Genomic DNA, 15,789 nt, shown 5'->3' on the forward strand with positions numbered 1-15,789 from the left:
TTTTGTCCAATTAGAACCAGAGGAGCAAGGGTGGATCATTCTTGTCAAAGGCGCTTCAATTTTTGAAAGATGCTGACGCCTTCCAAATGTAACAGCATTTTTTTTCAGGCAGATACAAACACGAGATCGATATCAGCATCCTGGAACTTCATACTTTATTCCTTGACTTTCTAAATTTCACTTGTCAAGACAACTAGGCAGGCCTCATTACTAATTAATAAATCACTAGAATTAAACAGTGCAGTAGGAAAAATAATGGGAAAGAAAACAAGTTGACTGTTCAGTGGATTTGTAATAGTGGAATGTTTTTTGGTTTTCTCTAACAGTATGAAATTGCTACACCCACAAACGCACTATAATTTAGTGTGTTCTTCTGTTAGTAATCACATCTTTCCTCATCAAATGGAATCTAGAAACCTGTTACTTCAAGAAAACCAACAAAAATTGTCATGTCAGACTGGATCTAATCATTATTTTTATTGCAGTAAAGCTTCACAACCATGCTGTGGAGAGCATTACATACACAAGCATCCAGAAAAGTTATGTCCCTAGGAACCCACACCTGACATGCTAACCCTACTTTCACAACCGATGACTTTTTGACAACCTTTGGTTACTAGCCAAGTGCTTCAATGACTACCTAAAACCATGGGGTAAAGCTCTAAAGTCCACTTAAATTAACACAAGGTCAAGCATTATTTATGTAAAAGAATGAAATGCAGAGTGTTCTCATGCACTTTAAAAGATAAGTAGCATGCTAAGAGCTTGACAATGACTTCTGGGTTTACAGTAGAGATGGAATAGCTCTGTCATCTGTTTGTAGTCTTGATTCTCACTTGCTGGAGACAAAAGGAAAAGCTATATGGATTAATTTGCAAATTTAATAAGGCAACTGTAGAGAGTAACCTGTTTAATTCCTGAACTCAGAAGCACCTGAGAGCACTCTTTTTCCTCTGTTGGAGAAGGGAAAAAGCCATCTTTCACTAAGAAAATCTTAGGGTTCCTCTGGTGGGACACAAAAAGCAACCACATGCACTTGTACTTGAGGTTGCAGTGGTTGTGATCTTTTCAGAGAAGTTCTAGAGAAGAAATTACTCATTTTATCGTGATGAGCTTGTTTCTGAACTGCTGGGTTTCTGCTGAAGTTCCTTAATACTCTTGGGTCCTCTCCAGTGAAAACGTTGCTGCAAGGTGCAGTGCAAACAAAATTCTCCAGTGAAGGATGACAGTATAAAAACTACAAGAACTGATCTAGATAAGCATGTGAACGCAGAGAAGGCTGAGGATTTGGTGGCAAAAGAAAATGCTATAGCAAAGCTGAGTAGAGTTTGGAGAATCCCTGCCTCACTTAAGAAACTGAATCCTTAAACCGAACTACATGGTGGCACCTCCTGATAAAACCAAGCAAACGGGTCCTTTGGGAAAGGAGATCAACCCATTAGCGAAATATTTGGACTGCCACTTACTAATTCAAACCATTGGACTCACTCGATGAGCATGGAGATATAGTCAAGGGGCTAAAGGATGGGGGTTATTCTCATTTGCAGACAGCATGGAAGTTAGTAATGCTCAAGCTGTTGAAAGGGAAGTAGTTTGCCATTTCCTTACATGTAAGTTCTATCACTGTTTTTCCATTTGTGTTCATTCATTTTTTTCCTTAGTAAACGAATCCTGCTCTGTACAGTCTGAGTGCTTACACACTGAGATGTTCTGCTGAAGGATGGGGATCCAAGCACTTGGAGTAATTTATCAAGGCAACCTGGAATACCTACAGTCAGATAGCAATAGTGCTGAGTCTCCTGATGAGAGTCTGCTCAGAGCATCACGAGTACTGGCTGCTTCCTAAACTACTTACTGAACTAGTTGCTTGATTTTTTTAGCAGGAAACCTATTGTTTAATTCATAGAATTCAGTCATAGAAACTATCCTGTCTGAATAAAATCAGTGTCCCCAATTATCCCAAATATTGCACAATTTTCTATTAAACAGTTTTTACTGATAATCAAATCCTGAGATGTGCTTTTTTTTCTTTGAAGTGTATTTAAAATTGTTAGCTCTGAGTCTCTCATTAAACATTTTTGTCCAAATAAAAAGTCCTCAAAAGCGCTGGTAGTCATAGCCAAACGGGACTCTGAATTGCATTTCCATCTTACAAAAGACAGTTGGAAAGATAACTGTGTGGGAAGTGATACACTGCAGGGAACAGTCATGCCCTGGCAGTGAGGATGGACCAGATGACCTAATTTCTCTTTTCCATTAGAGCTGTCTCCAATTCCCCTGCTAGTCATGCAAGCACATGACTGACAATAAGGATAAAAAACTATGGAAAACATACCTCCCAGCGTTAATAAAGAAAGCCTCCTATTCTTCATTCCACCACCTTGCAAGCGCTGATTAATTGAACGCCATATAGTCTTCTATCTTTATGCTGGTCTTTTAGATGAAACCTTCAGAACTGACTTGCCATCTGCTCTGCCTAGAATTCAGAACTGCTTTCTCAGCTGCATGAGATATCTGCTTGATGCAGCTGATGGGTGAATATAAGCAAGATTGGAGAAGAACAGCTCAGAGAAGTTGCAGGGGTAATACACTCTATGCCCTGATTTAATAATATCCCACACAACTCATCCACAACAAGATTTTGGAAGTGCAGCACTGCGTTGACTACTTCTACATTATCATGCCTTGTACACAAATGACACGGGCTTGCTGTGCCAACTCACACCAAGGTGTGAAATCACTGCCTGCATAGTTGGTTAAACTGGTGTTAAGATGGCTCTTGCTGCTGTTCATAAATTGGCCATGACCTGGCTGTCATGATCCAAAGGATTTTTTTTTTTTGGCAAGTAAAATCTTCCCTGACCATTTGCCAAATTTTCCTTTCCCATCACTTCTTCAGTCAGCTTCTTGCTGACTGACGGCTCTCCCTCAGCCAGGGAGCCTGTGGTCTTGCAGTGTCAGATCTTACCTGGGATATTAAGAATTTTGGAATCAGCATTTAGATAATGCACATTATCATTGGACGTGTCTTTGAAATATATGTTATTAACATATCCTCATGCTGCAGAGTTCGTACATGAAATTTTATTCCCGCCTCATGTATCCCATCTGTATCATTCTCCATTAACATTATTCATGCTGTACCTAAAAACAAAATCACCTACCAAAGGCCAAAGGATCCTGAATGCAGCACTAAGATGAGAATGGGTTACAAGAATGCACTTAGAAAGACTTGCATCTAGGTGAAGAGAGGTGAGGGTGTACAAGATAAAGAACTTTAAAAAGCAGAATATGCTGACTAATAAGACACTGTTGTTGTTTTCATGGAAAACTATGCAAAACCACCCTATGGTCTGAAAGTGGATGTTTACCCTTGAGATTCCTCACAACCTGATCTGCAAATACTAGATGAATGCTGACCGGGCCAACTGAGACCCAGGAGGAATTTGCCTCTCAGGTCCATTTTGGAAGAACTGTTGTAAGTTTTATTTCCTTCTCGGTAAGAGAGAGTGGAGTACAGTGCTTCTTGCTGGAACTTTATGTTATATACTTTCTACTACTGGAGACACCTAGGGTCTCTGCAGTGCCCAGTCTCTCCTGACCTCTTCTTGTGGCTTTTTTTTTTTAATAGTTATGGCTTTCAGTCTTTTTCTGTAGGTATTTTGTGTTACAGCATCTTGAAAACCTGTTTTGTAGCCAAGATTTATGGACTAAATGTTTTGTGGAGCCTTCTGAAGTAGATGTCTACTACATGCTTACTTGGATGTAAAAGGTTGGACCCGTCCTGTGTTCCTTTGGCACTGGTAATGACCTCTTTTCTCCTCATGTGGACCAAAGCAAGAGCTCTCTCCACCCTGCCACCTGTGGAGCCAGAGACAAGGACAAGATACAGGGATGTCGATTGTTTTCCATGCCCTGCATTCCTCTTCCTAAAGTATTTTCCTGTGCAGAGTGATCCCAATTTCTAAAAAGACAATGAGAAAAAAATCTTCAAGCTCTTAAGAAATATAAATAAATACATGTGGATTATAAAAATCTTATTCTTTAGTAAGAAAAGTACTCTGATAATGAAGAAAGTTTAACATCTAGAAATGAGGAATGTCTGACTACTGAGGGCCCTTTGTGGAAGAAATGACCAAAAATTCAAAATCCTACATTTAACAGCATATTTCCTGTCTGTTGCTACTTGTTTTTTCCCTTGAGTTGTGAAGTTTTTCCATGTTTTCCTTTTCCAAATGGAATAGAGAGATTGTTGCTGTTCAGAGAAACTGCCTCAGAGACCTACCTCATTGAGACAAAAGTAACTAGTAGATGTAGTTTGATGTATTTTTCTTTGTTTTTCTTCCTTGTCTCTCAGCTTTCGTATTCACTTGCATCCACCCACCCCCAAAACTCTTACTTGCTATTAGTCATTTGTTTACTTGTTTTCTTATTTCAAAGATCCTTGGCTTAAAAACACTATATGTTGCTTTTAAACAGTGTTGTGGGATGAAACGTATCAGTCTGAGCCTTATAAATTAGAGCAACCCAAAGACCACGATGATTTATACTTGCTGCCAGTGGTGTCTGAGGACTGTTTCATTAAATAGAAATTGCTGCGGTACAAAGCTCCAGCGGCAGCCTGTGCTCCTGAGCTTCCTATGCTGACAAACAGTTCCTGCACTGGATACGTGATCTGGAGGATCCCTCTGAGGCAATAGTTATGTGGTCAATTTAGTCCAACATAAATCCACACTGCCTCCAAAACCTGCTGTCTCATCTATGCTTGTCCCTAGTGCCTCCCTTAGGCTGGCATCAGGCAGCCTGAATGCAAAACCGAATGCAAAGATGGACACTTTTCACTTATCACTTCCCCAACCACATGCTGACCCACACACAGCCTGGTTCTGCGACAACAGAAATGGGTGGGAGGAGATACCACGAGGACTACCCCTCCCTGTGGCAATGCAGATTATGTTGGATTAATGTGGCCACATAACAAAAACCTGAGTACAAGGACTTTTTGGACACCCCTATTTGTCGGACTCAAGGCAGGTTTATTTGTCTGGTTTCCACTGGATTCTGGGTCTGGTCTTGAAATATTTATGTTGGCTTAAAGTAAGTGATACCAGATTCACACTCATTAGGGCTGCATGATAAAAGTCTCTTTAGGAATAATACTTTCCAGTCGTGAAAGCTCCCAAGACTCAAAGGTAAATTGCACAGAAAGAAGAGTTGTGTCTAAAAGACAAAAATTTTGATCTTCACCAAGGAAAGAACCTTGGAATCCTCAGCAGAACCCTAGAAGAACACCGGCATGGTAAGCCAACATGTGTCTTACTACAATTTTAATGTATTCTGTATGATCCAAATGTCTTCCTACCTTTGCAATTGGTTTTAGGGGTAAAAACAATTTTAAGCATCAAAAGACAAACCTTGTTTTCAGTCTTCCCATGCTTTATTGTGTGGGAGGCTGTTTCTCTAGTGTTCCAGAATGAAATGTCCTGATACTGATGCCTGTAATCAAGGAAAAGGGAGACTATGGGATTAATACAACAAACAAGTTAATCTGATAATTAGCCCCCGAAAATTGGTTCACTAAAAAAGTTTAACTGACTAAAATGAAATAATCTAGGGCAAGACTCCTATTAATTTCAACTGGGAAGCCAAGAGTATTTGGAATCCCCACCTTAAATCTATAACCTAAAAGATGCATCACATTTGTGGGAAGTAAAAGGGTGGGAAAATAATAAATAGTGTGCCAACTAGTTTCAGTTGTGCTAGTGTGTGTATACCAAAATATATATTTTATTTGTAAATATTATATTGTATATATTTTATATGTATTTGTTTATATGTATTTATTTATTTATGAGATGTGACCATGTCTGCTTGTAGAAGACTGACTCATCTTATTTTGGAAATTAGTTATAATCAGACGGTAACAACTTTTGGTTACTAAGGACCTAAGCTGAACCCACGCCAGTGACTACACATCATCAGCTGTAAGCTTGCAGTCCTCTGAGCAGCTCATGCCTTTGCATAACTCAGATTTCTGGTCTCAAATGGGGAGAGAAAAATGTTAAGTTAAAATTTTGCACCAAGTACATTACTTTGATTATGGCATCTTAGGTCAAGACTATTTAAAACACATTTGATACAGTTATTACTGGTCATGTCATCTGGAAAAACAGAAATAAAAGTAAAAATCCTTAAAGACAGAGATAAACTATTTTCTGTATGTTCTTGTAGACTTACATAAGAATAGTAAGTTAAATACCTATTTTTAAACTAAATTTAACTGTTGAAGTTGTTACAGGAAATACTAAAGGCTTGCACAGTAAAAACAACAATGTAAAAGTCTAATAAAGTCACACAATATAAAAACCTGCTAAGGTTTACTTACTATCATACATGCAATATCTTTGCATTTATAGGAGCAAGACAAGAAACACACATTTAGAGATCTTACAAAAACATCTCCTTATATTTAAACTGTTTCTCTACGTTGCACAAATTGCACGCACATTTATAAACTACAGCCATTGGTTTATGTTTTTACATTTTACTGATCATAACTTTTTATAGATTAACATCACACCTCCATTGTTCTTAGCATTAGATAGACAACGTGTCAGCCACTAATGCAGCAAATATTTTAATAAAAGCAGCCTAGCTTCACTAATGCTTTAGAATCATAAGATCATTAAGGCTGGAAGGGACCTCTGGAAATCACCCGGTTCAACTCTCCTCTTAGAGCAGGTAGAACTTCAAAGTTACAGGTTGCTCAGGGCCTTGTCTTTGAAACACACTTAATGCTAAACAGTCCTAATACTCTACATAGCATTAAAAACATTAACATAGTCGGCTGTTCTCACTAATCCACTAACAAACAGATACATTAGACTTTTCCTCTGTTAAAACTCAGCCACTACACTTGTTTCATTTTACATAAACAGCAATTTTGCTGTTTTTCTCTCAAGATCTTAACTGCTTTTATTTTTAGACTACCTTATTTTTATTTTATTTTAGACCCCTTATTGCAAAAAGCCAGTAAGTACAAATATGTTTGTGTAGTCAGTGGTGGTGTTCTTATTCTTGCTGAACTATCATTGCATTCTGAAGAGCGGGGCTTGGTGAATTACACTTTAGACTGCTATTACTCAGATACTAATAAAACCCAATAATCTGTATTCTTAAGGGAAAAAGACCTGAATTTGTATCAGCTGTGGTAAAGGAGAAAACATGTCCAACAGCAACACACTAAAATTCAACTGGTTTAATTTTGTTCTAATCACTTTCGTGTTTGTAAAAGGTCCTGAAAAGTGACGTTTTCTTTAATCTCAGTATAACTGCATCAAAAAAAGTAGCAATGCATCCTTGCTGACACTGGCTCCAGCAATGTTTCTCATCAAAAGACATAGAAGAACTGGCTTTTGGACCAAAAGCATGGTTTCATTTGCAAGGGACAGTCTGCTGATCTTACCAGTTCCTACTGGGAAATGACTTCTACAGCAAGGCCTCTGTAAGCGCAGCTGGAAGATGCTGGTACGTACATCCAATCAGTCTGTAATCCCGCTGAAGATACCCAACCAGGATGACCATCGTTATAAGAGTCCAGGGGCCTCGTGATGCAGACACTGCTGCCCAAGAAGTTGTATCGAGAACAACTCCTATGTAAAAAGTAATTGGAGGCCCATGGTATTCCATCACAAGTGTTACTGCCTGTGTCTGATTTTTCTCAGTCAGCTGTCTTTGGAGAGTCTTCCAGACAACCCAGGAATCAGAACAACTGTAGACGTTGATTCTGCCTTAACTGTTTACACCTTTCGCTCCTTTTTGCTACCCATATTTGTGAAGAACACAAATAAGTGAAAAAAACAACCAGCCAATGAAACAAGCTACGGATGTACCTAAGAGTTCAGTGCAGTTTAATTACAAATACATACAAGGACAAACCATATTCAGCACCATTTAACTGGTCAAACGGGAACAGTTTTTGTGAAGCTCAAAGGGAAAAGGAAAGGCAGAGAAGGAGGTAGCAAGGGGACAAGTGCAAGAGCAAAAGCTCTGATGGCACTACAAAGTTTGATTTTTTTGTGTCTCAAACTTTTTCTTGGTCACCTTGTTGACCTCCTCATCTTTCATGGCCCTCTTTATGGCCTGTTTCAAGAGTCCTTCTTTGCCCTGGTCCCATGGGGTCAGCTTTTCTGCATCCCAGAGAAAGCAGGGACAATTACCCACTGCTGGTTTCTGACAGCAGAGTAAGTTTGATTCAGCTGAAGCCAGGTATACAAGTGGCATAAGATCAGAATCAGGCCTTCTGTGTGTGTCTTAGAGATATGAACTGTATCCTTTGAACTACATTCTTGATGATATTTGTCACACATTTCCTCAGCAACTTCAAAAGAGTTTGAGTCCTTTGATTACAGCACTGTTCACCTATTATCTTAACTAACAGACATTTCTCAGAACAGACATTCACTCAAACATTCCCTTTATTATCTTTTCCCTCAAGTGCAAAACCACTTTCATTTACAAACAGTCATATTAACGTCCCTGGTTAAATATAAAGCAGTATTCTTTTGAGATCAAAAACATTAAAAGAGTGATAACCGAGTATGAGTTTCTGTCCTAGATTTGCAGTAAACTCTGTGCCTGTGCTTTCTGCTTTAGGGACCTTAGAAACTTCCTGCCTACCAGTTCTTCACCATTAACAGTATGCAGTTACACGTGAGAAACAGGAGCTCTAAGTATCAATCTCACTTTTCATGAAGAAATTTGTCTCTTGTCTCTAAGATAATCACTTAAAAATGTGTCTAGCACTGTGTTTATTTTCACACTGGTATGGGCTCTGCAGAACCATATGAAAACCCGTTTTCAAGTAGAATTTTAATAACAGGGTACAATAAGTTTTGTGAGTTGACTACACTCCAGTGGTCCAAACTGTTTGGAGACTACTGACCTAGTTTGACATTCGTGATTACAGAATCACCAAAGTGCTCCTAGGTGCCTTATCATGGCACAGCTGTGTTACCAGTGCAATCTAAGTCACAGCTCAATGAATAAGCTAGCTCAGTGGCATATTTGCTGACCCAGAGGGCAGATCTCTCAAGGATTTTTACTACCACTACATAGAGTATACTTCCAACCAAACCTCTCCAGGTAGGCCAGGAGAAGGATGAGAGCCTGCACAGGTGTAACAAGGGAACATGCCTTCTAGCAGCACTCTCCTGAGGCAGAAGTGTCTCTTAGAAGTACAATTCTCTTTGTCTTCCTGTTGTGTGTCCCATATCAGATCTAGCTGGTGAGCAAATCACAGAGGAGTGTAATCAGGTAGCGCTGGGGAGTGGCAATTGCATGAGTCACATTTTCAGCATACAGAGCTGAAAGGCCTGCTGTGGGGGTAGAAATGAGGCACCATGAAAATGAGAGATCAAAGGCATGTAAATACAAAGACATATAAAAATAATGGTTGAAATCTCAGCTGATGGGCAGGTGACTCTTGAATCGCATGTAGGTCTTAAGCAGTTCAAGTGTGGCTCCTGCATCAAAGCTCCATCATGAAGGTGGCCAGCCTGGGTAATCTGAACCCCAGCTGTTAGATGAAGTCAGCCAGCTGGTGCTCCCGAGCCTGACATTGGTAGGTCGTCTGCAAGTCAAAGACACATGCAGACCCATTTTGCAGTGGTGAACTGGTGTCTCCGATGCAGCCTGCTCACAGAGATTTCCTTTTCTCTTTGGAAATAGATGGCATGTGCAGATCCTGGTCACGTGAAGATTTTGGTATAGTGTTCATGGACCCAAGGCATTTGGTGAGCTGCTTTTCTTTGCAAAGAAGTGACTTAAAAATAAATCCTCTTGATCTCGCTCGCATAGTCAGCAGGACTATTTCATCTGAGAAAGAACTGTGAGGAGTTGGATCGAGATTTCCTGCTCAGTGCAGTCACTTACACCTATTCAGAGTGTGAAGTACTTGCTAGCCTGGAGCAGTAATGCTTCACACTTACTCAGATACACTTTCTCAGATACCAATGGGTTGACAGGGTCAAAAACAAATAAGGAGAATGAAACCTCTGAACAGGTTGATAGCTTGCTGACACTGAGGGCTGCACCAGGTCAGCAAAAAGCTACCTGCATTCCTCCAGTTCTGGGGTGAATGGGTTCATTCAGCCAGTGGTGCAAATTAGGGTAAATCTGACCTGCCCTTCTGCTGCAAAGCCACCAGGTCATTGCAGGAGATCAGAATTTCTTCTTCCTCTTGTCCTGGTCTTGTCCCTCCATTGAGGCTTTAAGACGGTACCCAGAGGACCATTAAGACAAACACACAACTTCCTCTTGTAAAGGAGGAGAATCACTGCAACACCCAAACACAGCAGATTTTTTTCAAGAGCACCTGATTCTGCAAGAGGCTCTGGGCTCCTGTTTTTCAGCATGGAACCCAAGGAAGATGCATGGTCTTATTTGCTTGGCTGAGGCATTTGTCTCTTTTCAAGCAACTCTCAGCGATGCCACGTTCACAAGTGTGGTCTACTACAGCTTTAATGAGGAATACCAAGCAAAGTCTAATGCTACATTCCATGTATTCCATAAATTGCTCTCTATTTGAGATCTTGCCAAAAAAACTAGATGGCATTAATCCATTCCAGCACAGCCTCTTTCTAGCCCACTCTTTTTCTGTTTCTTTGTAATGCAGATTGTACAGCATTCAATACATTCATTTTTCATAGCATGTTTAAGTCCCCGTTTACACTTAAATCCCATATTGCCTATGTAGCCTGTCAGAAAAATAAAACAAAACAAAACAGGAGTTCCACCTTGCAACTCTCACTCATGAGAATAAACCTCACTTGTGAAGCCACTGAATACTGATTTCAGTTTGCCCAAAACTGAGGGAGCTGGGACTGTTTAGCCTGGAGAAAAGGAGGCTGAGGGGAGACCTCATCGCTCTCTACAACTACCTGAAAGGACGTTGTAGAGAGGTGGGGGTCGGTCTCTTCTCCCAGGTAACAAGTGATAGGACAAGAGGAAATGGCCTCAAGTTGTGCCAGGGGAGGTTTAGACTGGATATTAGGAAATTTTTCTTCACCGAGAGGGTTATCAAGCATTGGAACAGGCTGCCCAGGGAAGTGGTTGAGTCGCCATCCCTGGAGGTATTTAAAGGACGTTTGGATGAGGTACTTAGAGACATGGTATAGTGGTGGTTTTTGGCAGTGTTAGGTTTATGGTTGGACTCGATGATCTTAAAGGTCTTTTCCAACCTATATGATTCTGTGATTCTGTGAAAAGAATTTCATTTGTCTCTTATAAAGCTTCCCATACAGTTCTAAGCCTATACAGGGACTGTTCATATGTATATATAAACATAGATACATATATATACAAACAAATATATGGCCAAAGCAGTCAGCATAAGGTAGATTCCTAGCAGATCTTTCCAAATCCAAATGTGTGCAAATTTAATCCGTTAAAACTTCTATGAATTTTTTTTTGCAATTCAGTAGATGTTCAGTTGTCCAGCTGCCAGGTTTTGCTTGGGTTGCTGGAGTATACTGGCAATCAGTTCCCTCTGTGCCTCATACATCAAAATAGTACAGCTGGAGACTAGCCCACATTTCATTACTTTCCAAAAGCTCCACATTAGCTGCCTTTACATTAACAATACTTCCTGGAGACATATTAGCCCGATCAAAAATATTGCCCAGAAGAAGTACATTTTATCTTACCTAATAGTTAGATTCTCTTTTCTCCTATTATATTTCAAATCAGATAAGCCTTTTCTTAGGAGAGAAGAGAGAACCAATAAAAATATCTGATGTCCTCTGAAAAGCAGGAGATTTGTGCCACAGTTGTTAACTTCTACCAGTGTCTGTGATATCTGTTCTGCGGTTAACAGAAATCACCAGTATATATTTTAAACTACCAGGATGTATTTTAGAACCAGAACAACAAAACCTAGCAATTTGAAATTAAGTGCAGTTCTTTTTCTTTTTTTTCTTTTTTACTGTAGCCATGAGTGTTACCAAACAATTGCACTGGTGAAAAGAAAATCTGGTAACAAACAAACAAAGCTAAAAAATGGATCCTTTGAACTTAAAAGTAAGTATGTTGCTCTGCGCCATTTATACATTATTTATAAATGTAACCCCAGTGTTGACATTAGATTAAAAATTACAAATAAGCTATCACAGTGATCAAACCAACTAGAATGCGTCCCTCCGTTACACATTGCAAGGTCTTTTCAGGCCAAACTTTGTGAGATGTGCATAGTGGAACCAGGGGCCACAGGACCTGTTCACATCAGCATTGATGCTAACAGAATTGTCTAAATTGCCTAAAGTGATTTAGGATGAGATTTAAAACCCCATCCTGCTTCCATTTAAAGCAGTGTCAAAGTTCTGGTTCTCTGAACAGGTCTGGGATGTCTGTGAAAGCATGAACCACCTTGCCAGGGTGCATCCAGAGATGTCTGTAAAGGTGAGAAAGGCAGGTGTGAAACTACCCAGCAAATCATAAAGATGAGTGTTTTATATTCATCATCCTGTCACAGAGCACTAGAAAACTCTGGAAAACTCCTGAATGGCTTTGTCATTGACATATGATGGATCTTAAATATATATGTCCAGTTCTAAGAGAGTAACAAGCTTTAAATATGGAAAGGTGTTTTCTTTTTCCCTTAAGATCCCTATTAGGACAGAAGTGCACCAGTCAGATGGCAGAAGTATCTTCGTTATTTATATATGTAATTTTACATAATCACGTGCCAACTTTCCTAAGAACTGGAAAGGAATAGATGGAAGACTGGCAGCACCATCTCCTGGCAGATACAAGAAATAGGGACCACTTTGTGTAAGAAAGCAGGGACAAGTGATTTCTTTGTGGATCTTAAGAAGACTGCAACAGGAAGTAACTTCACAAGAGTATATTCCCTCCCTAGGAAGATTAACTTTGATATGCTTCAGGGAAGAAAAGCATTATGTGTTATTATAATTATGGAGAACACATACTCACAATTATGAACAACAAATTCAAGTTGCTTCTGCCTTTAAAAAGCTCTCTCATGTTGGCCTCTCTGCTTTCCTTTATATTGTAGTAATAGCAGATTTCAAAATTAGCACAGCAGGTAAGTTAGTCCAATTGCAGTGTTTTAGTGTAGCCTTGGAAGACCACAGAAGACCATAGAAGTTCCCTGTAGTCAGAAAATAATGGAATCTGTAGATTTCAAGAGTTGTAGCCAAGTTTCTGTCTTGCTGAGTAGGTAGGGGAAATAGTGGGAAAAGACTATTAATACTGTAAACTGCTGGATCATTAATGCGGAATGCATATTTAGAAAGTGACAACGGGCCAAACAGCACTAAGTGAGGGTGAGGTCTTCAGAGTAAAGAAAGGGTGTATGAGAAAAAAAAATCTATGAAGATAAAAGAGAGGAGACTAAGTCAGATGACTTGGTGAAAGACAGCCATGGAAGAGAACAGAGGAGAAAACAAAAAGAAAAAGGTGAGGAAGAGAAGAATTCTAGAACCTTCTACAGTTTTTTCTTGAACAGTACAGAACTGGTATGTCACAGGATTCCAGATCTCATTTAACAGAACAGTCTCAATCAGCAAGAGGGAGAAGACTTAACCTCAGCGATCAAGATCTAAGTACACCAGTCTTCTTGTTGTTAACTCTTGCAGATATGTTCTTGCTGTTAGGTCCCATGTTCCCTGGTATTAAACAAACACAAAGCCCTCCTTGTGTTATGCAAACATGAATGATGGTTTGCTGTTGGTTTTTTTCCCATGTTTTGGAAGTTATTTTACTTTGAGAAACTCCCAAGTGCTTTTAAGGAAATTTTTTGCAGATGATCATGAAAGCGGAAGAGACTTATGAACCCATTCATTCCATCCTCCTCCCAAAGGAAGAAGACTCCTTGTAAGACACCGCACTTCCCAGGACTTCACCCAACTTAGATTCAAAAGCCACAAGTAATAGGGGTTCCAATAATTCCCATGGGAAAATATGCAGCTTTATGCAGCCTACCGTCGCCCACATGGGTGGGGTGGGGCTCTGCTTATCTCTTTAGCTCAGAACCAAGATCAGGCCTTTTTCCTTGGGGCATCATTTACTGTTCAAACAGTCACAAAACAAAGGTAATCCTCAATCCTCCTCCAGGGCCTGCCACAAAATCTAGCTTCCTTTCTAAGTGAATTATTAAATTGTATATTTTAGGAATCACTCTGGTTAGTGGGATAACCTCTTTTATCAAATACTTGTTCTTAAAGGAACTCTTCTTAACAGGGTTAGCTGTCCAGTTAGCTGTCTCTGCACTTCTCTAGCTTTTATTATTAACACAGGAAAACACATTTTACTGGCTATATTAAATTCTTTTGTTTCTTTTTTTTATTCAGTGTGCTGTACTTCTGCTATTCCTCACCAAAACACACTACATGCTGTTTTCCATTAATTTCTAGTAATATCCTATGTATTTATCATAGTCTTGTTTAGGCCCTAATCACATTAATAAAATGGCTCAAATTCCTTAATGGGGGAAGAGAAGAATGCATTCCTATCAATACTGGGTATCAACACACTTCCGAAGTGCTCTTGTACTGGACACAAGATGATGTGTTTGTACAAATAAATTTAAAAAAAAAAATCACACCCAGACATGCCATCAAACTAACCTACTGATACAAAATATTGTTATTAACATGGAATAAACAGTATTGCTAAATCAATTACACTTTTCCTAATTACTGTTAACTATTTTGCTATTATATTGTCTAAACACCTTAATCTAACAACTCCATTGTGATGGGCTCTGTCAAAACACAAATCACAAACAGTCGATAACCCTAAAAATATTTACAAGCAATCAATTTTTATTGTTAAGGTGTCCTTGTGAGATAAGAAGTAAATGGAAGAAACAAACACATTCAGTAGGAAAATTCAAGTGATAACAGAAAAAGAAACCTTTTACCTGGCTTTCTGTATCTTGTTTTGACAAGTTACAAAACAGTGAGAGATTAAAAAGTTCACCCATCAACAAAAAAATGGATCTGTACTGGGACCTCTGCTGTTCAATATATGACCTGAAAATAAGGATAAATAGTTTGCAGATAAAACAAGACTATTCCAAAAAGTTCCATCTAAAGTTGATTCTAAGAGTTGCAGAAAGATCCTGCAATACTAAATGACATCTGGTAAAATGGCAAATGAAAACTGATGTTTATAAATGCCAAGTATAACCTTTACCAAATACCCACAATGATGAGCACTTGTTTAGTTGTTGCTACTTTGGAAAGAGATCTTGGAAAGCTAGTGGAGCATCAACTACCTGAAATCTCAACTCTGTACTCAGTGGAGGTAAAAAAATAGGAAAGTCACTAGAACTAAGACATGAGCAGAGGAAAAAGATATATTATATACTTCAGAATGGGTATACTATATCTAAAAAAATACAGAAAGAGGTAACTAGAACAAACACAAATATGAAATAATTCCACACAAAGGAAGACTAACCGAAATAAGACTTTTCATTTGTGGAAAAAAAAAGCCTCAGAGGGTTACGATAGAACTCATGAATGACATCAAAGGAAAGAGTTAGAAAAGGTATAAAACTCAACAATAAATCCTTTTCAAGAGGATTTGAGAGGATTTCAATAATCTTACTGCACCAAGTGCCAGAAGCTTGGTAGGTTCTGAATCCCACCAACTGAACTGGGTATAAAAGCAGCACTTGGAGATGATAAAGCCATGGTGGAAAACCTAAGAGAACTTCTTGTGTCTGTGTTCCTCTGCTGGAACACTTCATCATCAGCCTTCTCT

General features: G+C 39.1%; 1 long non-coding RNA gene across 1 annotated transcript; it reads right to left on the reverse strand.

Moving 5' to 3' along the window:
- Positions 1–10,738: 10,738 nt before the first annotated feature.
- Positions 10,739–15,055, reverse strand: LOC142407635 (uncharacterized). The gene is made up of 3 exons (XR_012774993.1): positions 14,942–15,055; positions 12,991–13,168; positions 10,739–10,757 (listed from the first exon to the last, which is right to left on the reverse strand). It is a non-coding gene; the product is annotated as an uncharacterized LOC142407635 (long non-coding RNA).
- Positions 15,056–15,789: the final 734 nt, after the last annotated feature.

This window comes from Mycteria americana, chromosome 3 (assembly GCF_035582795.1).
Source record: "Mycteria americana isolate JAX WOST 10 ecotype Jacksonville Zoo and Gardens chromosome 3, USCA_MyAme_1.0, whole genome shotgun sequence".
Classification (NCBI taxonomy): Eukaryota; Metazoa; Chordata; class Aves; order Ciconiiformes; family Ciconiidae; genus Mycteria; species Mycteria americana.